The 23,859-nt window shown below is 42.4% G+C and overlaps 2 protein-coding genes across 12 annotated transcripts in view; one reads left to right on the forward strand and one right to left on the reverse strand.

Moving 5' to 3' along the window:
- Positions 1-23,859, reverse strand: part of WHSC1 (Wolf-Hirschhorn syndrome candidate 1) — a 102,298-nt gene that overhangs the window by 72,976 nt on the left and 5,463 nt on the right. For 8 of the 10 annotated variants that reach the window (XM_015286006.4, XM_015286005.4, XM_015285995.4 and 5 more), the window contains exon 1: positions 2,142-2,288. The exons of 1 other annotated variant lie outside the window; for it this stretch is intronic. The gene's annotated coding sequence lies outside the window, so the exon portion shown is untranslated. Of the gene's footprint in view, positions 1-1,658; positions 2,049-2,141; positions 2,289-23,859 lie in introns of those variants that run through there. One more of the 10 variants, XM_046940449.1, reaches the window with a different exon arrangement.
- LETM1 (leucine zipper and EF-hand containing transmembrane protein 1) overlaps positions 2,170-23,859 on the forward strand; it is a 54,090-nt gene continuing 32,400 nt past the window's right edge. Inside the window, exon 1 of one of the 2 annotated variants that reach the window (XM_046940227.1) lies at positions 2,170-2,701. The gene's annotated coding sequence lies outside the window, so the exon portion shown is untranslated. The remainder of the gene's footprint in view (positions 2,702-23,859) is intronic. The other variant, XM_046940226.1, reaches the window with a different exon arrangement.

A 23,859-nucleotide genomic window follows, 5' to 3' on the forward strand; every position in this document is an offset into this window, starting at 1 on the left:
TATATATTTACGTTTAACTTCAAATGTATAAACGACTTAAATTCCACACCCTCGAAATATCACGGCCTAGTTTTCTTCTGACATTTTCAAATAACATTTGAGAAATTAATAGCTTTTACTCTATTTTCCATATCTGAATTTTTCTGAACATGCATGAGGGTGAAATTCCTATAATCACAACAATCAGCCGTACAGTCTCCAGGAATACTCAGAGCTTTTACATTTTACATTTAAGCTCTGTGGAAAATTGTCATATTTTCTGACAGCTACAAACGAGATGGAAATCTCAGCGTGTTTTAATAAATGGGATATAGATACCTACTGCAACAACCAAAAAATTGCATGCATGGCGAGTACGGAGCCCAGAACAGCCCTGCAAAACAGTGGTTTTATTCCATGATTACATCCACGCTATGAAATTGAGGAGTTTATTAAGGCTGATATGCTGCATTTCCTAAGCAAAATTCCCACAGCAAAACAAGCAAATAATAGCCTCGACAGCACGTTCACAGAGACCCTACAAACGTAGGCAGGTTTTGGTGAGGAACCCATTGATTCCTTCAGCTGAAGCCACGCACTCCACGTTTAAGGAATTCCAGTGAACATCCAAGCGCACACAGACCAGCAGCAAGGACTCTGCAAAATCTGTTACAAACTTCATTGCCAGCCTTTAATGTTTACAGTTACCTTCCTCAGATGTCTGAAAAGGCTTATAAGCCAAACAGATCGTCCTTTTTTTTTTTTTTTTTTTTTTTTAAAGCAAAGAAACACAGAGACCTCGTTGAGTTTACTGAGCTCAAGCAGCACTAGCTCCTAAATCTGTGAATCGTTATAAACCTATTTGAATGCAAATGTCAATAAGGAAACACACAAAATACACGGGCAATGAGCGATACCAGTCTCCTGCCTGCTTAATGGCTGGGAGCAAGAGGCCTGTTTTCTCTGTAATCTGTTGAAATACAGTGTTTACTATCCCTGCACTTCTACCAGTATGTAATCCTCCTTTCACCCGACATATTAAAACAAAAAAACAAACAAAAAAAAACCAAATGCAAGCATAAATACATTCAAGAAGTGTGGCGAATTCCCTCCTCCACCCCCAGAGCGGTAAAGCCACAGCGGATGAGCTGTAACTATGGCCTTGGGAATACAAGTTCCCCAGGCTCTTTACCACACAAATACCAATTCAAGTTGGAGCCCCATCCTCTTCTCAGTGAGGATGGAGACGAGGAGCCCTCAGCCCTCGCGGGAGCGTTTCCTCCCGTGTGCTCCCAGCGAGGCTCGGGCGCAGGATGGAGCGCAGGAGGGTGTAAGTGGCAGCAGGATCATCGCACCAGCGTTCAGAGGAGGAATAAATCAAACATGGCTGCTTCCCCCTCCATACATCTCCCGAGTTACACGCACTCCCGCTGCCGGGCGAGCCGGTCCTACCCGCGGCGAAGGGCACGGGGCGCCTCCCCAATCCCACAGCCACGGGGGCAACCCAGCTGCCCCCCACCTCTCGGGGGAAGGGGGTGAGGCTCCGGGGGAGGGCTTTTTGTGTGTGTGTTTTTTTCCCTTCTCACCGCCCCCCCCCCCCCCGCCCCGGCTTCTCCGTTCTTCGCTGCGCTGTGCACTGATTGCCCCCCCCGGCCCGCGGCGCTTTATGCAGCACCGACCTCCCGCAGCGCCCACAGAGGAGGAGAAGGAGGAGGAGGAGGAGGAGGAGGAAGGCAGAACAGCATCGCTGCTTTCCGCCACACAGCAGTCAGACCGCAGCCTGGGGGCAGCGGGGGCCACTAAGAAATTATATGTAAAAAATAAAAAATCTCCACGCAGGGATAGCGGAGCTGTGGTCCGTCTGAGGAAGCGGAGTCGAGGCTGAGGGGGTCCGGGGGGGATGGGGGGGACAGCGGGTGCCGACCCCCAGCCCCACACCGCCACCGCAGAGCGCCCGGCCCCTCAGCGCTCGCTCACAGCATCCCCCAGGGCGCCGCCGCTGCCGCCGCCGCCGCTCCCGCCTCCCGCCCGGGGCCTGTGGGACCGTGTGCCCCGCCGCTGCTGCCGCTGGTGCCGCCGCCGCCGCCTCCTTCTCCTCCTCCTCTCCTCCCTTCCTCTGGGAGAGCAGCCCGCCCGCCCGCCGCGCTCCCGGCCCCACCGACCTGTGGCCTAACACATCCTTCTCCCCCAAGAGCCGGGCGGAAGCGGCGGCGGGTACTCGGGGCCGGGGAACCGGCGGGAGCCGAAGCGACTCGGTAACGGCAGCGGCGGCGGTAACGGCGGCTCCGGCGATCCTCCGCGGCGGCCCCGCCCCCTCCTCCGGCCAGAACCAGCGCGAAAAATCCGGCGCGCTGATTGGCCGCCGCCGCTGCGCTGCCCCCGGAGCGGCTGTTTCAAATCCCCCCGCACGGAGCCGCCCGCACGCGCGGCCCGGAGCGGCGCCCGCCGTGCGCGCGGGGCGGCGGGAGCGGCCGGGCCCGGCGGGGGCCGCGCTGCCGGCAGCGGGGAGGAAGAGGAGGGCGGGCCGGGTGCCAGGGGAGGGAAGGCCGCGCGGTGAGGTGGGGCCGAAGGCGGGAGCTGTGTGGGGCCCGGCCCAGGTGGGCGAGAGTGCGTCGAGGGCCCTGAGTGGTGTGGCTTTCCTCCCCCTCGGACACGGAGGCCCTTCCCGCACCACGGTGGTAAGCGGTCGTGGCATGCTGTGTGGTGAATGTGCCTTCCTCAGGTACGCTGTGTGGTAAACGTGCCTTCCTCAGCAGCCCTACATGTGTGTTCACTTATAAAAGAAAAAAAAAAAAAAACCAACTAACCTAATGTGGTCCAAATGTTCTGGCTTCCCATACGGTTCTGAAGGCTTTCAGGTTCTGTGAGAAGCCGGGTGTGCCTGGCCACGGGTTACCTGGGCTGGGTGTGTGGCCTGGCTTATTTTTCTCTAGGTTTCATCAACCAAAGCACATGTGCCTGCAATCTGCCAGCCGAGTGAGTGGCTCTTCTTCCAGCTTGAATCGGTAAATACTTGTTGTGCTCTGACAGGTACAAGCATTCCCGTCAGGTGGGGAATGGAAAGCAGGGGACGGCCGGCTGCCACGGGGCTCTGATGCCTGCTGGGGGCTCAGGATGCTGTCCTGTGCTGGTGAAGACCCTGCTCCTGGGAAAGGTCAATGGGAGGTGGTGGAGGAGCAGCACTGTCCTCCCCAGGGTGAGCGCCTGTGCCCCAGGGAGGCTCCCAGTGCTGGCAGATGTGGGGAGTTGTATGCCTGTGCCTAACGGTGGGTGCACCCTCCTTAGACTGGCAGTTAGCAGCCAAACAGTTTGTGCTTACTGCTAATTACTTAGTAATGAGAGTGTTAATAGTGGGCTGATTAAAACTTTAATCAGCTGAAGGAAACCTATCTGTGGTGATAAAGCTATCTTAACTTGTTTACAGCCTGTCTGTTAAAAAAAAGCCACAAACATGCTTCAAGGTGTTAGGTGTGTGGGACTTAGTTATGGGTGTCAGCCATACAGTATTAAAGAAAAAGAGTTGTGTCAGAGGAAGTTCGTGTTGGATATTAGAAACTAATACTAACTTAGGAACTAATATTAACTAACTAACTTGGATATTAGAATTTTCTTCTCAGAAAGAGAGGTCAAGCATTGGAACAGGCTGCCCAGGTGCTGGTGGGCACACTGTCCCTGGAGGTGCTCAAGAAAAGAGTAGAGGTGGCACTGAGGGATGTGGACATGTTCTGACGGTTGGAGTAGGTGATCTTAGCAGTCTTTTCCAACCTCAATGGTTCTATGATTTTGAAACAGCTAATTTGAGTTAAACATCATTGGCAAGTTTCCCGTTTCTTCAAGTTCAGTTATGTTTGCAGGAAAAAAAAGATGCTTTCTAACTAAGGTAGAGGCAAGTATCAATACAAATGAATAGATGTACAAGTGTGTGGATCCTATGGTTTTGCTGCAGAATGGCATGCATAGGAGTGCTTTTCTTCTGTAGTTGAGCAATAATGTGAAAAATCCTAAAAGCTTGAAGTGTGGCGTGTGCTCGAGAGCTGCTGTTTTCTGTTGAAAAAACTTGTAAGAAACGAGGTTAATTATCAATAACTGATTTGTTACAAATGCATTCTCCACTCTCTTGGCAGCAAGTTCCATGTTCAGGCTTAGTAATATAAATCCTCTTATTCTCAATTTTTTAAAATAGAAGGAAACAGATTTATTTATTCTGTACTTACTACTAATCTATAAGATCCTCCAGATAACATAGTTCTCATGTTTGCCTTCTTTGTCGTTGCAGATTTAAGTGCAGGGATTTTGCTACCATGGTCAAGGTGACACGAAATCTTTCCTGTACCTTTCAGTTCATACAGATAATTGGCCTTGTCTGCGCTATTAAGATTTGCAACCATGTAGTGGCATCTTTAACTGGAGTGGCACTGACTCATGCTGTACGTAGACATCGGCACGAATCTGAAAGTTAAGGCCCATTTAGAGAGAAACTGTGTATGCAGTTTTTTGATTTCAAAGCCAAAAAAACAATTCTTTTTGTCAATTTTCTTGAACTCAGGCCATGATACTGAAGTCTGTTTTTCTTTAGCGGTACACAACAAGGTTGATTCCCTGAAAGCAGATGTTTGTTATGCTTTTGAAAACTGCGTTTGAATTCTGTTATGCAGGTGTGAATGACTGCATGCATAGTGCAGAATGAGGTTATGCTGACAAATAGGAGTCACAGGGCCTTGTTTTTGAATGATGGCCTTGAAATAATTTAAGTAAACGTCCCCTAATCTGTTTCTGCTGGTTGCAAATTTCCAGACTGAACCTCTAGGGGGGTTTTACACTTTCATTAGCTGTTCTTGTAATTCTGAATTAGCTGGTGTTTTTTTAGCAGTTTGATGTTTCTCAGACAGCAGAACAGGTCATTGAAGCCAAGTGATGTATACCCAGAAACAGATCATAGTACTCATTTATTGAGTCCTGTTTCATTTGTAACCTAAAATTTTATTACTCTTTACGTTCAACTTTTGTTAACAAATAGTGTCAAGATCAATATCTCTGTTCATCCCAGTAAATGAATTGAAATAAATGCAGCAGTTGCATATCATTCTAGAAACATTTATATGTTTCAGAGATTACTAATTAGTTTCTAGGCCGAAGGATAATTTGCAATTTAAACACTTTTCCAAGAACATTTCCACTATTTATTCAGCAGTAACAGTAGTCAGTGCCCTTGGCCTTAGGCATGCATTAGGGTACTCCGAGGTTCTAAAGCAAAGGAAGATAATTATTTTTGTTGCCACCATAGGGACAGGCTGTGCCTGAAAGGCTAAGGCCTGTGCTGCATTTGGTGTAGTTTCACTGCATTAGACAGAGCTCTGAAACAAATTGAATGTGCATGGCACTATTCCACGCAACAGTGCAAAAATCTCTCCCCTGAGAGTCTGGTCAGCCCTGCTAACAAGGGAATGGGGCACATTTTGGGGCATCTTTCACTATTAGAAATAATGGAGTTTTGCGTTCTCTGTACTAAATCTTTGCCTTTCTCATGCCAAAGGCTGAACAGAACAAAGGTGCTGTTAGCAAGCACATTTAATCTAATTGTAGATCTTTGTGGTAAAAGCTTCAAGTTTATATTTATCTCCTTTACAGATCCTAGGGCCTGATTGCTCTCTGAATTCTTCTCCAAATCCCTTTTTATTTTTGTTTCAGTTACAGGAGTGCAGTTGATGAATTAATCAGACCTGTAGTAAAACAGCACAGGCTATCCACAGTTTTTACTGTCCTACAGGTGTTTAATGAGATAAGAGATTAGACTGTTTAGAACCCACAAATAGAGATATCTTTTTGCTGCTCTGTATCACTTTTTCACCTTTTAAAGTTAAACACTGAATAAGTTTGTAGTTCTAATAAAAATGTGAATGCACTGGGAGAGTTAATGCTGCCTGTTCTGTTTTGTGGTAGCATTGATGCAGAGATATCTTCCCAGTGTCATCCTTCATCACTGTTACTGCTCTTTCCAACTGTCAGTTGGTAACCCATCACCTGAGCTTTGGCTTCAGCTAGCAGTCTGATTTTTCTTAGGATTAACATTGAGTAATGGTTATTTCCAACCTGCCCAAACCCTGTCTGAATCTATCCTCAGCTGTGTTAGGTATAGATAGAGCCACTGATCTGTCAGTATGTCAGTCCACGTGTCATCAAGACTGCTAAGAAAAATCTTCATAAGCACACGTGCATTTGTCTTCAGCCACGCAACATACTGCGTTCTGCTGAATATGAAGAGAGCAAGCTGCTGATGTAAAATTAAGGAAGGATGACTTAAAGCAGTGTTTCCAAATAGTTGGCATTAACTGTAGCACAGTAGTACTAAAACTGTAGTTCTAAATGAACCCTTGGGAGCCTACATTTGGTGATCAATTTGAATGAAAGTTCATTGGGAATGGTAATCTAAAAATTATCTATTAGAATTCCTGACATGTTAAATAATTTTAAAATGACAAGGAATGGGGTTTTCAGACTTCTTTGCATGTTTTTTTATGGTCTCCTAAAAATGGAGCAATAGTAGTTTTAATTGTAAGTTGATTCTTCAGGAAGAAGAAAATAATCTGCTTAGAGAATTTCTAACTTAATTAGTCTGTCCAAATGAGAGACATTTGAAGTGCAACTGTACCTTGTAGCTCCAATACTGTTCAGAGTAAGAAATTAAAACCTCAGTGAAAACAGACAGTTGAATGTGAATCTTCTTCATACTATGAGTTATGCATCAGTCTGCTGAACAGACTCATTTTTCAGTGGGGAAAATAATGGGAGTAAATGTCACTTCTCGCAAATAAGCTATTTCTGTTTGCATCATTTGTGCTGAGCAGAAGGAAGGGAAGTGTCATTGAGGGAGCAAAAGGAAGAGGGATGTTGAAAACATGACAGAGTGGGATGCATCTTCAGGGGAAAGCAGAGACCAGGAGGAAGGAGTAGTGAGGATCATATCCCTGCTGTTGTCCAGTGTTGGGATGATAAAAAACAGCTGTATACCAACTCTAAGTAGCTAACATACTCCAGCCTGGTATAAGTAACTTCAGTGCACTGATAAGTTATCTATAGAAGTTATATGTCTCTAATGATCTTCAACATCAGTACAATATAATTTAAACACTGCTGACATTTAGAATAAAGTAAACCTATGTAGAAATACACAGCTGGATTGAAAATGTTAACCCTTCTCTCTGTCTGCATAGTATGCTCCTGTGTTTATAAACATAATCTCTTTTAGAAATATACTGAAATTCTTTAATAATGAGAATTAATGTTTAGCTTTAGAGTAGAATTACCATTGGTATAATTTTCTAGATCTTAGCTTGTTAAAAATGTTAAATCTCAACTCTAACTCTTAGCTTTTGAGGGTCTATACTTGTAGGTTTTACTGTTAGGTCTGTTACATGTCAAATTATGACTTTATGCTTAATCTTCACATAGTTATTGTTCAGTGATAAGCACAAAGTGCTAAGCCTTATATTAATGTCCTGAAGTTTTTTCATTTTGGCAGAGAAGTGACTATTGATATTTCTACTGTATGCCAGTGCCAAAGAGTAAAGTTTGTTAAGGGTTGAATAGGCTGGATAGATAATGCTACTTCTGTTTTCAGCAGACTCTAATGCAGTGTTTTATTTTGCACATATATTAATCTTTGCTGCCTCAGTGCAGAATGGCGAGGGTAACTATGTCAGTCCTAAAGGTTAATTTCATTCTTCTTTAAGGCATGCCATTATTCTGTTAACAGTAATTGCTCTTTTTTGAATGATTAATTTCATCGTGTGAACTGTTTCTAATTATGTTGGTGGCTGGCAATTTCCTGGACTGAGAAGCTGTAGCTGTGATCACATCCCATTTACTCAGTATATATGCTCTGAGAAGAATGCCCACTGACAGACATTTTCAGAAATATTCACTAATTTTGAGAACTGATTAGAAATTTAGGTAAGATTTCTAGCACTTGTTTTATATTGGTGTTGGGTGCTTTCAAGTGTACTTGGCAAATAAGGGCTGAAACAGCTGGATTTAAGCCATAGGATGAACAGGCTTGCAAATGCGGACCTAACTGCTAAATTATCACCTGTCCTGTTTTTGCTGTGAAAACTGAAAGGAGTAGGATGTGTTTCTTGCACATTTTACCATGTTCTTACACTGTTCTTGAGCTTGATATGCTAGCTTCTCTAAGCTATATTTATTCGCTTCAGTTATTGTTAATGAGCCAGAGCTTACACTTTGCAAATCAGTGCAGGCATATTATGAGACGCTTGGTGAACAAGCCCTAGCAGGAGGTGCAAGGTGGCTGCTGAGCTGCCTGCAGGAGTTATGTGGTTCACTGTCAGCAGCTCAAACCTAAATGCAAGAGTGATTCCACCGTGGCAGTTCTCGCTCCAGCTCTGGATCTGCATCCAATTTACATAGAGTACAAAGACATCACACTGTCTCAGCTGCATTTATAGCAACTGAATTAAACAGTGATTCAGATCAAGAATGGACTCACTGGAGGTGTTGGGCTTAGCCAGCACATAGGAGTGTCCTGGATGAGGATTCACCCACTTGGTTGTCTCGTGCTGAAGCTGGGAGCAGTTGTAGTACCACTGTGCTAACAAAAGCATTGTTCCCGTGGACATACGCTGTCATGTGTTGGGCACCTCTCCTCTTGAAATTGCTACAACCACTGGGTGCATGGTATTTGCTGAAGGGCTCAGGTAATGTGAATCTTCTGGGTTTGAAACTGCTCTTCAAGGCAAGAAAAAACTGTTTACAGTATCCAAAGAAGGAGGTAAGCACGTTAAATGGCACCTGGAGAATTCCGGAGTCTAACCTGTTAATCTAGGCCTCAACTTCTGTTTTATCCAAGAAGCTCTTTACAAGGACTAGAGCAGGTACTGTTGCCTTTGACTGCAAGTACACCCCTCCCAGCATGCCGCTTATCTAAAATACCAGGATCCATAAGCTGAATGATACTTCCAGTGACCTGACAGGTCTTCACAGTTTTGCTAATTGCTTTGCCACAGCATACCATCTTAAAGGTATGTTCTGTGCATTCTTTGTTTCCTGTACGCTTGTAAAACACTTAGTTTGACTTATATGTGGAGTCACTTTGGCAAAAAAAAAAGGCAAAAATGTCAACCCTTCACACTGTATGTGAGTTGTTGCTTTGCAGTTCCTATTCTATATCTTTCTGTGTAGCTGTAGTCCTCACCAGCTGTGGGAAATCTCTGGTCTGGTTCCCTCAACCTTCTGGGATAAATAGCTGCATGCCTTTGTGTTCCCCAGTCTGTGTATAATCTGCCCCTGAGGATTTCTTAGGCAGGCTGCCTGTAGGTCTTCTACAGACATGTGCTTTATGACACATTAAAGAACTTCATCAAACTTCAAATGGCTAGTTAAAATTAGGCCTATGAGCTCCACTCTACCCCATGGACACACACACACACACACACACACACACACTGCCTCTGCTTAGCTTCTTACTGCTGCTGCCTCAGAGGCAAAGAGATGAACTGTTTGTGATCTGCTTGGGCACTGCTGCTGCTTTCAGCTGGATATGCAAAGGTCAACCAACCCTTTTCATGAGTGGATCATAAGTTCCTGTTTCAGAGGCAGTGTGCTAGGACTGGAGTTGGCAAGAGCTTGTGCTACATGGCTACCTGTCTTCATCTGCCTGATGCCGTTCTAAAATAATTAAGTAATGGCTTTATCAGTTTCCTGACTTTGCAAATAGCAAATAGAAATCTGAAAAATGCTTTGGAGAAACTCTTTCTAATGCAATATAAACGTAGTGACTAAGCCTCTGGGAAGATCTACGGGTATGCCCGCACAGGGACAGTTTCTAGGGCTAAGCCTGTCTGATTTAGGAAAGGCCATGAAGAAGTCATTGGTTCAGTGGGAAAGATTTACTCAAGAGTAGTGTTTGAATGATAAGGGTCTTGGAAAAGAATTCCACTTTGATAGTGGTCAGTATTAACTCAAATATGTGCTGTAGCTTGTAATAAATAAATTCTAGGTCAGCTTCAATAATCTGTTATTCTAATCTTCCATTTCCCTTTCATAGCATTGTAGGCAAATTAATTTTAAGGCTTGATTTATGACCCAACTGCACTTGCCTTCCAAAAGCTCTACAGAGCTGGGACGTGATCTTTGTAATGTTTGTAAGGCTCTGGTACAGGAGCTCTGTGTGTGTTGGTGTCCAGTATGCAATATTGAAATATAAATGCTAAATAATGGTGTCTTCAGAAGTATGAACCACATGTTCAGTAAGCTTTTGGCACACTCGCAAGTGTGTGCCAGGTAGGGAAGCACTTTGGAGTTTGAAAGTTGAACCCCTTTTGAACTATAAGCATCTCATTTTGGCATGATTCCTAGGGAGAAAATCTTTTTCTCTTGTCCAAGCCTCTTGGATTTATGTAGGCTCCGTAGAGTTCACTGGTGGGTTTATTTGGCAGGTGGGCCTTATTAACCTGCCAGCAAGGGACTGTTTGACCTGCATAGGTTTGTACAGCTTGTAAATAAAGATTCTGTCAGGGAAGGGATATTCTCTTGTGCTTTGGACTATTTATATCTCTTAACAACTGTGGCTGCTAAAGCTTAGAAAGAAACAGAAGGTCTGGGATGCGAGACAGAAAGCCCTGAGAGAGCCTTATGTGTTGTATTTGGATTGCTGCGTTAACATCCTAAAATAAACACAGCATGTGAGAGAATGGGGAAAACTTCTTATACTTATTAATTCACAGACCTAAATTATTGGTTATTGAATGGAATATGGCTGAGCTTGTCTGCAGAAGACAATAAAATACCTCTTAATTTAACACTAGAAGCTATTGGCAATCAATGGGCGCAAGATGTTTAATGAGCTTAATTTCCTTTTGCTTTTTTTTTTGCATTGTTCTCAAATTTCATAACTACTCATCTTCAAGCTTTTACTGGTCAGGTTAATACATACAATAAGTTTACAATAAATTATAATCATAATACAGATCATAGAATCATAGAATGGCTTGAATTGGAAGGGACCTCAAGGATCATCAAGCTCCACCCCCCCTGCTCCAGTCAGGGCCACCAACCTCCATATCTAATGCTAGCTGTGACTACTAGACTCTCCATCACTGGAAATACTTAATCTGGAAAAGAAATGTATTGAATGAATCCTTTCAGAAAGTCTGTTGGTCAGTCTAATGCAGGCCTGGCTATAGAGTTCTCTGTAATATATAATTTCTTTTATAGGTGTATTTTTATCAATGGAAATAATTTTAATGCAATTAAAGTGTTTTATTCAGAAGCCACCAATTGGACTAGCTAGGTAGTACTTTCTGAGAAAGATTTCCTTCTGTTCCAGTTGATCTACTCAGACATCCAACTGCTACTGCAGGTCAAATGACTCTGGGTTCAGCATCTGCCAGAGTTGAGATTTTGAGTATGTATTTCTTGTTCATTCATTTGAAAGTCAATTTTACAATATTTTCTCCTTTTGTCCTAAAGGGCTCAATCAACGTTCTTTGTTGGTCTTAGGTTATACTGATCTGCTACTTATACTAGTTACACTTTTAAATATTAACAGCCACCAGATTATAGAAAATCAGCTAAATTTACATTTACAGACATATTGGCTGTAAAAGTACTTGACCCAAAGTTTGCTACTGTGGCCCAGGAGAACTTGATCTTGGGAAAAGACAGGTAGGATATTACCACTGTTGTACACTGAGTGGCGAACGGCTTCCAAATTCCAATAAGTCACCATAACTTTACCAGCAGAAGACGCTCATGAGAGATACCAAAACAGGTAGTGCCCTTCCTTGGTTTGTTCAATTTCTTTTCCAAATGGGCATCCCTTTTATGAGCTACATCCCCTGGCTCCTGACCCTGAAATGAAGAGGGACTGGCAAACCACTGTGCACCTGTTCCAGACGGATTAGCCACCGGTGACAGCCCATACCCAGAATTTCCTCTGCAGATGCTACCACCCTTCAAGTGAGTCAGAACCATGTGACTTGGAGCTTTTTATAGTTGCTGAGGGTGATGATAATCATCCTAACAAAGTCTAATTCTTAATCTCTCATACTTAATGTTCTGCCATTGGTCAAATATGATACCATGGTTTTCTTCATTCTCATCCCTATTTGCTTTACCAGCACAGCAAAACATTGTTAAGCTTTTATGATCATCTGTCATTATGCAAGAAAGTGAGTGTTGTCTGGTGGATAAGATACCAGGCTGAGTTCGGAATTGACTCTGTTAATGAATCCACCATTGGGAAATCTGAGGCTGTATTACTTCCTCTGCTGTTTTGATTTTTCCTACTGATAAATACATTCATTTAAAAATTCAATGAACAACTCATGCTGAAAGTCAGGCATTCTGGTTTGTAGAACTGGACTTTACATTAAGTTGCTAGTCCAAATTTTGTCTGTATTTATACCTCTTGATGTGTACCATACACAAATATGGTGCTAACTGATTATAAAAATAATATGCAGATTTCTTCCCTTTGTTCTACTAAATAATTTCTGTCCATTATAGCAAAAGGGAACAAATGTCTCAAGTTTGATTCCCTCCAAGTTTTTGTAATTTTTTTCCTTTTTCTTTCCACAAATGCGTTAAAAGAATCAAGCACTTCCTGTTATGCTCTAAACACAAATTTAGTTCCTGCTATATCCACTCTAACGTATTCAGGAAGGAAGGAATAATCTCTTTCAGTCTGTAGTGGTTTTGCATTGCCCGCATTACCTGCAGCTCAAATGGTCCATATGCAACTAATACTGGAGGAGTTGTGTAATATTTGATCTTTGGAAGTAATAAGGAACAGGCCCATTCATAGGTGAGAATAACATGCTTGGGTTAGCACTGTGCAATACACTGAAGCAATGTTTCTGCACTGAGGAGACTGCCATCTGTGAAAACTAAACAAAATATTCATATCAGTAATGAAATGCACTGAATAAAAAGAATTCTAAAATGAAGCCCTTTGTTTTCCAGACAGCATAAAGTAAGATTGATTAGGCACCACTTGTAAAAAGTAGAATTTGCAAAAGAGGAGGATGTTAAGTGCTCTACAGAAGGATTTGCAAGGGAAGGATGATAAGATAAAGATTTGTCCAAAACAGGCCTGGGAAGTGGCTAAGTGGGAACTATGAGCCGAGTGTGTGGGAGGGAAGGCTGCGAACATTCATTTTGCTGTGTACTATGAACAGAAAGAGGCAGGTTGGGGAGGACAAACTGATTCTTCTTAGTTCACTTAGAGTTAAATGACATGTTGATTTTAATTCTGTAAGATACTAAAGCTGTGTTCATTGGGCTTATACTGTTAATTTATCAAACAGTTTGGTGTGGATAGTTTATCCTTTCTTTAGAAGTGAATTGAGAACTGGCCAACTGGCAGAGCTCAGAGGGTGGCTCATCACTGGCACAGAGTCTGGTTGTAAATGGGTGGTGTTCCCTGGGGGTTGGTGCTGGGTCCAGTCTTGTTCAACATTTTCATCAGTGGCCTGGTTGAAGAGATAGAATCCACCCTCAGGAAGTTTGCTGATGGTACCAAGCTGGGGGGAGTGGCTGACACACCAGAAGACTGCTACCATTCAACAAGACCCTGCCATACTGGAGGGTTGGGCAGGGAGGAACCTGATGTTGTTTAATTAGAGCAAGTGTAAAGTCTTCTACCTGAGAGGAATAACCACATGCATCAGTACAGGTTAGGGGATAACCTGCTGGAGCGGAGCCCTGCAGAGAAGGACCTGGGTGCCCTGGTGGACAAGAGGTTGACTGTTGAGCCAGCAGTGTGTCCTTGTGGCTGAGAAGGCCAGTGGTATCCCGGGATGCATTTAAAACAGCATGGCCAGCAGGTCAAGGGAAGTAATCCTTCCCCTCTACTTTGCCACAGTGAAGCCACACCTGGAGCGTTCCCCAATTCAAAAAAGACAGGCATCTCCTAGAAGGAGTCCAGCAGAGACCCACAAAGATAATAAAGGGCCTGGAGCATCTCCCGTATGAGGAAAGGCTGAGTAACCTGGGTTTGTTCAACCTGGGGGGAAAAGAAGACTGGGGGGGGGGGGGGGGAGGAGGGGCAGAACTGATTAATGTTTATAGATGTCTAAATGGAAGTAGGACGCAAATGGATGAGGCCAGGCTCTTCTCAGTGGTATGTAGTGAAAGGACAAGGAGTAATGGTCAAAAACTTGAACATAGGAAGTTCCATACAAATACAAGGATGACCTTCTTAACAGTGAGGGTGACAGAGCACTGTAACAGGTTGCCCAGAGAGGTGGTGGAGTCTCCTTCTATGGAGATATTCAAGACCTGGCTGGGTGCCTACCTGTGCGACCTATTGTAGGGTACCTGCTCTAGCAGGGGGTTGGACTCAATGATCTCTTGAGGCCTCTTCCAACTCCTGCAATTCTATGATTCTTCTAACTTCTCTCTCCACCTCACCCCAAAAAAACCAAGAATTAAAGAATCCAATTCGATTCACCTCTCAGTCCAATAAGGGTTTTACTTGGCCTAAATCCAACTACTTTAGTTTACGGATAGTATCTATTATTTTGAAGGGATGTTCTAGTCTGACCTGCTAGCAGTTAGAAATAGGTCCAACGTACCCTCACAACATAGAAAAGTCTTTCCTAGGTCTCTGTGACTGATATTTGAACAGAACAGTGTATAATCGGTTATTCTGCTGGAGTTGGAGTAAAACAGAACTGCCTGGTAAAGCAGTTTTTCAGCCTATTGTGTAGTGTATCGGGAATCAGGAGCAGGCCATTTTGCCAGAAATTAGCTGTTTACTGAACGTTCCCTACAGCTTTTAATAAACGGATTGTTTCATCTTTTTACTTATTAAGATGCTCTTATCCCTGCAATGAAAATGTATATAACTGGGAGAAATTTCTGAGTGATGGAGTAGATTTGTGAAAACGTCTGCATAATGTTTTTCTACTTGCTTTCAGCCCTGTTCATGGGTTTGCTGGCTGAGCCAATGTTTGGAGTAAGTCACATGATCAATCTGCATTTTCTTGCAGTCTTCCTGAACTGTTGCACTAGTGTTTTTCATGCTAGGTAGTCTGTTGATCTGTCTATCTAAGCTTCATTTTTTTAAAGGTAATAAATCAAGATTATACAGTGTTAATGATTTCAGTCAGAGAGATTATGTCAGAATTAGAACATTCCTGAGAGAAGGTCGTATAAATCAATCCTTCAGTTATTCCATTTTCAGTTTCATTGTAACGAACAGTACCCTGCTTGCAGTGTGAAGCTTATGGTGCTAGAATACTGATAAGATGATATTGCATTCAGAGTACATTTTCTACTATTGAATGAAATCTGCAATGCGATATATGACATACGTACAGGGGTCTGTGTTGAAATGTCTTGGAATTGTCAAATTATAATATTCTAGAGATGAGGTTGGTTTGTAAAATCATTGAATCACCTATATTGCAGAATTTTAATGATCAAAGGAATAACAAAGCTTTTGTAGCAGAAATATAAAAGAAAAACATATCACTTTCAAAGCTAGCAAATTAAACAAGTTAATGGGATATCGTTGTGCATTCCTAATACTGGGTTAGTAATGCCTAATAGTTAACATCACTTTTCATATTTTAAGTACTTGGCAAATTATATCTAATATTATAATGTAGCTAAGTAGCCATTTTAATTGCTTGTGGAATTGTAACACGGAAGTAAGGAATTTGAGATTAGGATCAAACTGTTAGTACTTGGTGCATGCTGCTGATTCTTGATTTAGAATGTTGTCTAAATTCCGTTGCGTATAACCTATAAATATTTGTCAATGTATGTACTGAACCTATGCTCACAGGAAAGTGAAAAGCAAATACTATTCTTTGAATGGAATCCTACTTGCTTTACCCTGGGGTCATAGCTAAAGCATCCACACCTGTATTTATTAATTTACTATTCACAACCTTCCACTGACATGCCAGTATATGAGAGATTGTATACTCTAGTTTTTCTGCCAGCTTTCTTCCTTTCTAATGGCCATGCTCTTTTCCCAGATCTCTGTTTGGACACTTACAGTTACCCGTCATGTTGATATGCACTTGACTCACCCTAGCCTCGGGCCCCATGCCCCACACGGATGCTCATGGAGGCAGCAGGAAGATGAGGAGCTCTCCAGGGTTCTGCTCAAGCTGAGCTGCAAGCAGCTGGAGGATAAGCATTTGGAGAGAAATACCTCCAAACTGCCCTTTGATCCAGCCAGCTTGAGTCAGCTTGCAGAAACGAGGGTATGACCAATGGCTAAATGGGGTAAATAGTGCACTAAATTGCTAATGGCTCTCTACTGCAAGATTAAAGATGGAAACTAATTCTGGCAAATTCCCATCTACCTGCCTACATCGTGATGTTCTGAACAGTGCATTGAATCTTCCACATGATGTTTCTGGAAGAATAGTTCAAGTAGGCTGGCGGTGGTGCGACAATGGTTGCTCTGGAGGAGGCAGCTGAGGAGGAGCCTGCAGGGTTTCAGAAACAGTGATGTTGAAAGAGGCGGACAAGCAGTTGCTGGATTCACTTTTTGCGGATCAATTCAGGAATGATCTAATGCTGAAGAGCAGTCCTGAAGTAAAGTGAAGCATGTTTTTAAACAAAAATTTTAACAGGAATTTTTAAGGAGATTACTTACACGTTATCTTTCTGGTTGCACTGGAAATCTAACTTTCACCTTTTCATCAGCTGCTTGAGCTGGACATTAAGAGCCAGCCTCTTTACATGACTTGATAGATTGACTAGGGTTAAGTAGACCAGGTAAAATATTTGCAGAGTATTTACACTGCTCTGAGCTTGTCTTCTGGAGCCAAGGAACTGAGGGATGGCAAGTTTAAGACAAAGCACAAGAAACATAAGGATTGGTGGTGATAACCCTGTGAAAAATAGGAATTGGTAAGAACGGGAGAGTGAAAGGGGTACAATAAGAAGTGCACTCGGACATTATGCAGCTCTTGCAGGAAACAAATCACAGATGTTAGGCAGCTCATTAGTGAGGCACAAGTCTCTCTAAACGGTAATACCAGACCTGGCCAATTACAGCACAAATGTGTGGGTGCCTAAGCATGGACTGTGTGTGCCTCTGCAGTGCAGAGGCTGGAAGACAGGTTTGTCACAAGCACACATGCACACAAGCTGGGACACAGCAATAGAGAAGTAACCTTGGTGACAGCATCAGGACTGAAACGCACATTCATAGCTCCCAGCTCTGTGCTCAGACCACTAGACTACCTTCTGTGTTATCAGCAGTGATGAAATACAACAGTCGCTGCTGCAGGCAGAGTAGGCTAATGGCAGCAGTGCTCTGTGCTTGCCCTATTTCCTATATTCTTTCCCTAAGCACTCATTTCTGACTACAATCAGAGATTGGCTAAAGGGACTCACAGGCCTTTGGTCTATGCCAGTACCGTTGTTCTAGTTTCCCTAATGCCCAACAAAGCTCTCATCCACCATAAATAAAGAACAGGATGTGGCACAGTAAGTTTCTTCGTTTACAGCGTCTTAATAAATTCCAGAACAAATGTACTCAATTTGGAAGCAAAGGAACGTTTTCTTACTGTCAGCACTACAAGCTCATCTTGAAAGCTGATAGTCATTGCTTGCTTGCTTTCCTGTACATCAATGCAAATAAAGCTCCGGAGACAAAATCTGTGAATTTCTTCTGCAGCATCTTCTCCCTGCCTTCAGCAGCATCGGCAGTTCTTACCTTCAACAGGTTTATGAAGTGGCTCAGCTGAATAAAAATATGTTGTTACTGACACAGGAATTTACTTCATCTATTTTATGGTAAAATGAAATTAGTTATGTTATCTCAGTTTTAAAGGGAGCAGCAACTATATTTTTTTTTAATCTATGCATGTAAAATGACACTTGATAATCCTGGTATGCTATATAGCAAAATTATTTTTGTATGATCCTGTTTCACAAAATAATGTAAATACATGAGTTACATAGGTATCAGCAAGGGCTGAATTAGCTCAGAACAGATGATTAATGACACTGTTTTTTTTTTTCCTGTTAAATTCCAGCGTATTGTCATTTACTGATTCTCCTTGTGTTACTTAAGTTTGCCATAATAAAGACTCTATTGGGATTCTAATTAGTAACTTTTGAGGAGCACCATTACCATAGTGAATTGAGAAGGTCAGTGCATCAGGGAATCTGAAAGTACTCATGTTGGAGCAAAATCTTTCCTGTCCTTTTATTTAGATAATTCAGATTTTTAAACAAAAGGATGGCAGATAGTGATTAGTACAAAGCCTGCTACCACTAGAGAAAAGTATTATTATCAAAGCTTGATACAAAAATCTCTCCCAGCCAGATCTGTCATCTTCCATTTGGAGAACACTGGCCTGTTCATCTTGTTTTTTTGAAATATGCTTAAATGCACAGAAATTCAGAGTAGTCACAGCAGTGAAACACCTTTGAGATTCATTTCTAATGTTTTTTCATTAATCTGAATAGAGTAACAGCAATAGTATTTAGTCTATATGGACTGCAAAGGAGAGAAATGCAGTTCCATGACAAAAGGCATGCTCTGGTTAAATCAATTTCTGTAGCATCTTGTCTCGACATATTTGAGAGCACTATCTTTCTCAATTAATGTCAGCTCTGCTCTGGGAATACTCTTTGGTAGTTAACTATTGCTGTTAGAGAGCTAACTTTAGACATAACACAGCTGGCTTATGTATTTTGCTGTTAATATTTTTGGTAATGGAACAACAAATTATAAGTAAACAATCTATTAAGCAGAATCCAGCAGATTTTCCACCCAAATAAGTCAATTTTAAGGATAAGAAAACTCAAGTGTAAATTTCTTTTGACTGGCTTGAGATAGAAAAATCAATTATAAACCTTGCATCTTAGGGATTTCTTTTTCCCAGATTTCTAAGTCTCTGGAGTACTGGGGTCTACACACACGCCTGTGCAAAAACCAACAATCTCTAGAATACTTTGTTTAAAATTAATTACTGGTCAGCTTCTTTACTTTCACTTCCGCTTACATCAAAGTGAAATAGAAAACCCTCAACAGCCTAAATTCTCACATAACGCAAGAATCAAGAAAGAGAATATATGATGCTCAGAGGGTATCAAGAAAACTGAATGATTTGGGAAAAAAGGATCATGGAGCACAGAAGAAGAAAGAACTGAGGAAGAAGATAATAGGTAGCAAGTGCAAGGCAAATTTCTAATGCATGTCTTCCTACTGCTTCCATAGGTAACTACCCACTAGAGGGAGATAGATTGTAACTCGTAGCCACCAGGCTTGTGGTAGAACTTGGACTTTGTCAAGATTTGAAAGGAGGAAGCATTGCAGTTGAAAGCCAAAGATGATGCGAGTTCCCTACCCCAGTAGAATCTCATGGTGCAAAGTTCAGTGAAAGTCACCAATTGGACTTCAATCCTTCTCCCTTTTGGCCTGCTTTCGTTACACCTCTGTTCAGAAAATCCCCATCTCTGTTAGCCTGTTTGTTCTATTGTTGGTGACAGCAGAACCAGGAGGTAAGGATGGCAGAAGCAGTGTATTGTCAGTGTGCTCTTTGGGACTCGTGGGCCTGTCACAGCCCCCCAGCACTGGCTAGTCACATGTGCTTGAAATCAACTGGCTTGAGACCTACCAATAGTGACCCTGCAGTTCACCTCAAACACCTCTTCCTTAGTTGCAATTTACAACTCAGTTCCTCCGGTTTTCATTAGCTGCCCATAGGGAATCATTTATGGTCTCTTATTCCTGCCTCTCTTTATCTGCAGAATGAAAACAGCTTTTAAACTTAAAAGCAAGCTCAGCCATGTCCTCTTCTCAATGAAAACCAAGAAGCAAAGTACGTAGTAATGTATGTCTAGAATTGGAAATGGGGCATAGGAAAATCAGCCCTTCCCTGGTTGTGTCATACATGATTCTCAATATCAGTAGTTTAGGGATTTCCTGATGCAGATGTATCTAGATAAGCAAGTGTTGGAGACACTGATGAGCCTAACTCCCATGTATTTGTCTATTTTCTTTTTGAACTTATTTATACTTTGGGGTTTTACAACATCCTGTGGCAAGAAATTCGTATGAAAATGTATTTCCTTCTGTTCTTTTTAAACTCTGCTCCCTGATAGACTGAATTAAGATGGTATTATGCAAAGTGGTAACAACCATTTTCTGTTCGCTTTCCTCCCACCTTTGTTATTTTCCAGACCTCTGTGTATCTCCCTGCGTTTGCAGTGCAGAATGAAAGTCCCAGTCTGCCCCTGTTTATACCAGGACTTCTGAATGACATGAGGGCTTTTCAGTGTTAAGCTATTAGTAGTGACAGCAGTCTTCTCTCAGCAGACTGTGTAAGAACTGTTGGATAAATAAGTACGTAATGCAAACTCAGAGAAGATGCATAGTTATTTCCACATACTGAAAGAAAGGCACAGGAAGTCTGCAGTTGATACTTGAGTGTCACAGATAGAAATGACTCGTCTAATGTGCTGTGAACCAACTTGGAGCCAAAGCAATTATCTAATGCATGTGAACCTTCAGGGTCAACTACACTCTGCTACCCTCCCTGATGCCAGAAAAGTTCTGTGACAAACACCAGCCATCAAAAACACTTCTTCCTCTCAAACACCATGTGACCAGTTTCCAAAGTGGCCTGCAGTTATATCCTGCTCATCTTCAAATTTCAACAGATGTAGCACAGGGATACTGGGCACTGCCATGGTAGTTTAACAGCCCTAGTTTGAGGATTACAAACAAGATGCCATAGCTCCGTTTCTCAGTGCCCTGTTAGAATCCTCAGAACAAAGCAGGCTAAAGTAATTTTAAAATAGTGTATCTGCAAAAATCCAAATATATGCAACACGCTAACATCACTAATCCAAAGCAGTGTGCAGAAAGGAAAAGAAATAGGGTGAACAGGACGGTTATGGACCTGGATGAGCAGCTGGCCTCACTCTGTAAGAAAACTAGGCACAGGTGCTGGGATCCAGCCCAGGGCCCTGATTCCCAGCTGGCACACTGAAAGAGGCTTCCAGCTCAGAGAGAGTTAGATGTCTGTTCCTTGGGAGGAGAGGCCTCGGAAAGGGGAGGAGGTTGTTCCCTTAGCATGACAAGAAAGCTCTGTTGCCCGAGCCAAAGGGGAATGGAGTCTTTCTTTTTTTCTTATATCTGTTGGGTATACTTCCTCTTTCATCTGTTAGATGAGTGATAAAAAATAGAAAATGAGAGATATGTGTCATACTGGAATGAGTGTGGGGCTTGTAATCCTGGCTGACAAGCAATCTGGATGGCTTACTTTTACCTGCTGCTCAGATTAGTCTGAGTTTCCCTGGCTGTATCCAGTGCAGCTGATGAACTGCAAGATATGTGTGGCCCCAGCTGCGCCTTCGGCTCTCACACAAAGCTCCCTCCTGAAGTTGCTTTCAGAGAAGAGTTTCCGGTTTGGGGGACTTTACTTCCCCACTATACTGTTCAAATCCAACAGTTGAGCTCTTTTATATCAACTCTGTGTTTTCTTATATACAGATACAACTTGCTAGGCACACTTCGTACAGTCACATAGCCGAGATTAAAGCATATAGTGCATTAGTGAAAAGAAAAACAAAAATAGCTTTAAGGTAACAGGACGTTTGGGGGTGAATGCCTCCTCAGGCTGTCTCTAGGGGACACTATAATAGTAGTAAACTGAATAGAGGTCTAAGACACAGGAGAGAGGTTGCTGATTACATGGGAAAACCCAGACAAAGCGTCTTCTGTTTCTGACGCCTGAAATTCAGCCACATGGGAAAAAAGCAGGATACAGGCAAAGCACCACTAGCATGTACTTGTGTTTGATGGCTTTTTGTTATTTTGCTATAGCTTAATATCACATTTTACCAGGTATTTTCCCTCAAGATTCTTATATACCCACACATCTGTCCAAACCAAATGTCAATAGAGCTGTACTTCACTTGCCTTGGAAGTTGCTATTCTTCCTGTATCACGTAAACAAAGATTTAGAAAATGTTTATTTTGAGCCCTTTCCAATACTTTTATGATATTATCTGCAAGCACCACAATTTGATCCTACTAATACCTAACTGTGCATGTCCCCTTAGTACATGGCATCTGTTAATGTTGCTAATAGCAAAGGGACATGACATGCATACGCATACATAGGATTGGGGCCCAGCAGCTTAGGTCCTGCTGAGGTCAAGCCACAGACATTCAGACAAACACTGATTTAGAAAATTTACAGTATTAGAGGATGGTTGTAGAAAGGGAAAGCTCGCTGACCATTCCAAAGGAACCAACTCCTTTTTTAAATCTCTTAATCTGCTTTTCATTATCTCTGTGGGGAGGCCTCTTGAGAAAAGCAGCTCTTTGACTTGAATAAGGGAGGGGCTGTGGGTTTGCATGCTGGAATGGGAAGGTCATTGTATGGCAGCACAGAAGATGGGAGTGTTAGTCAGGTCAAGGAGAACAGGATAAAAAAGTGTGAGATCTGTGTTACAGCCTTGGTCTGGATTATGTAAGGTAGTGAGTTTAAACCAGAGAAGGTAAACAAGAGAGAGTGATTCAAAGGCTGAAATATATTCTGGTAGGGTCATTCGGACTGACTGTTAGGAAAAAATATATGACCTAGGACTGATAGGATCATCAGCAAAACCAGCAAGAAAGAGGTAACAATAGCTGAGGCCCAAGAGGGCTAAATTCTACACAGGAATTCTTTGCATCAGGCTTCAGCAAATCAACCTTTCCATCCTCAATATCTTTCTTATTTGTTCTTTTAAAAGAAATGCTCAGTTCTTCCCTCCTTTCAGGCAGACAAAGCCCAAATATGCCTGGGAGACAATGAGACATAGCATTTTCCCTGCTACCCAGTGGTACAGCTGCATACATGCACTTGTAATCCTCTCTCTTCTAAAGCAGTGCTTATCACAAGCAGCCTCAGCTTTACCAAATTGCTAAAGAAAGTTAGGCTATTGCCACTAAAATGGCCCTTGGAAGTAGCCCATTTTTCTCCCTGTCTTTTATAATACAAAGCTAACAATTCTCCTACAATGGTGTGCAGCCCTTCTGCTGTTTCATTAATGGACAAAGACTAGAAAATATCTGGCTTGCAGGACCTTCGTATTCCCCAGCACTCCTACAATCCTGGCTGACTTCACCAGGAGTTTTAAGATCTATAAGGTGTGCAGGATCATAAAATCATAGAATCATAGAATGGCCTGGGTTGAAAAGGACCACAGTGACCATCTAGTTTCAACCCCCCCCTGCTATGTGCAGGGTTGCCAACCTCCAGACCAGGCTGCCCAGAGCCACATCCAGCCTGGAATGACCTGGATCAGGTCTACTACATCTGGGATTGGGTGGGGGGGACCTCCCATGGTTGCAGGATTTTCTTGCCTTACTTCCTGATGGGTTTATGAAAGTAGAGGTGGCAGATTTCAAGCTTTTATTGACAGTAACACAACATTTGGTGTTTTCTTAAAGACCTAACTCTGAGAGGCAGATGATGGCACAAGATTGTCAGCTTTCTCTGTTTCTAATTGCAGACAGGAACTTGCAAACCCTCCAGACTAAAAAAAAAAAAAAACACAACACAAAAAACTGGAGGCAAAGAATAACTCAAAATGCATATTTTTAAAGCCTGTAATTGATAAAATCAAATTGACAAACTGGAAGGCCTAACAGAGTATTTTAATTACTGGTAATATTGTAGCAAAATCTCAGCCTTCCTCATATCAGCTGGCACTAACAGGTGCATTTTTCACATCAGAGACTCCTTTTGTTATCTTTTTTTTTTCCTCCGTATTTTTCAGTGTCTAAATCAGTTTACACATCGTAGCAATTTGCTATCTTATATCTTTTTCTTTTTTGCTATGTGTATAGTCTGAACACTGCCTACCCTCCCTCCTCTGCTTGCTCCT

The sequence above is a fragment of the Gallus gallus genome, chromosome 4, assembly GCF_016699485.2.
Source record: "Gallus gallus isolate bGalGal1 chromosome 4, bGalGal1.mat.broiler.GRCg7b, whole genome shotgun sequence".
NCBI classification, from domain to species: Eukaryota; Metazoa; Chordata; class Aves; order Galliformes; family Phasianidae; genus Gallus; species Gallus gallus.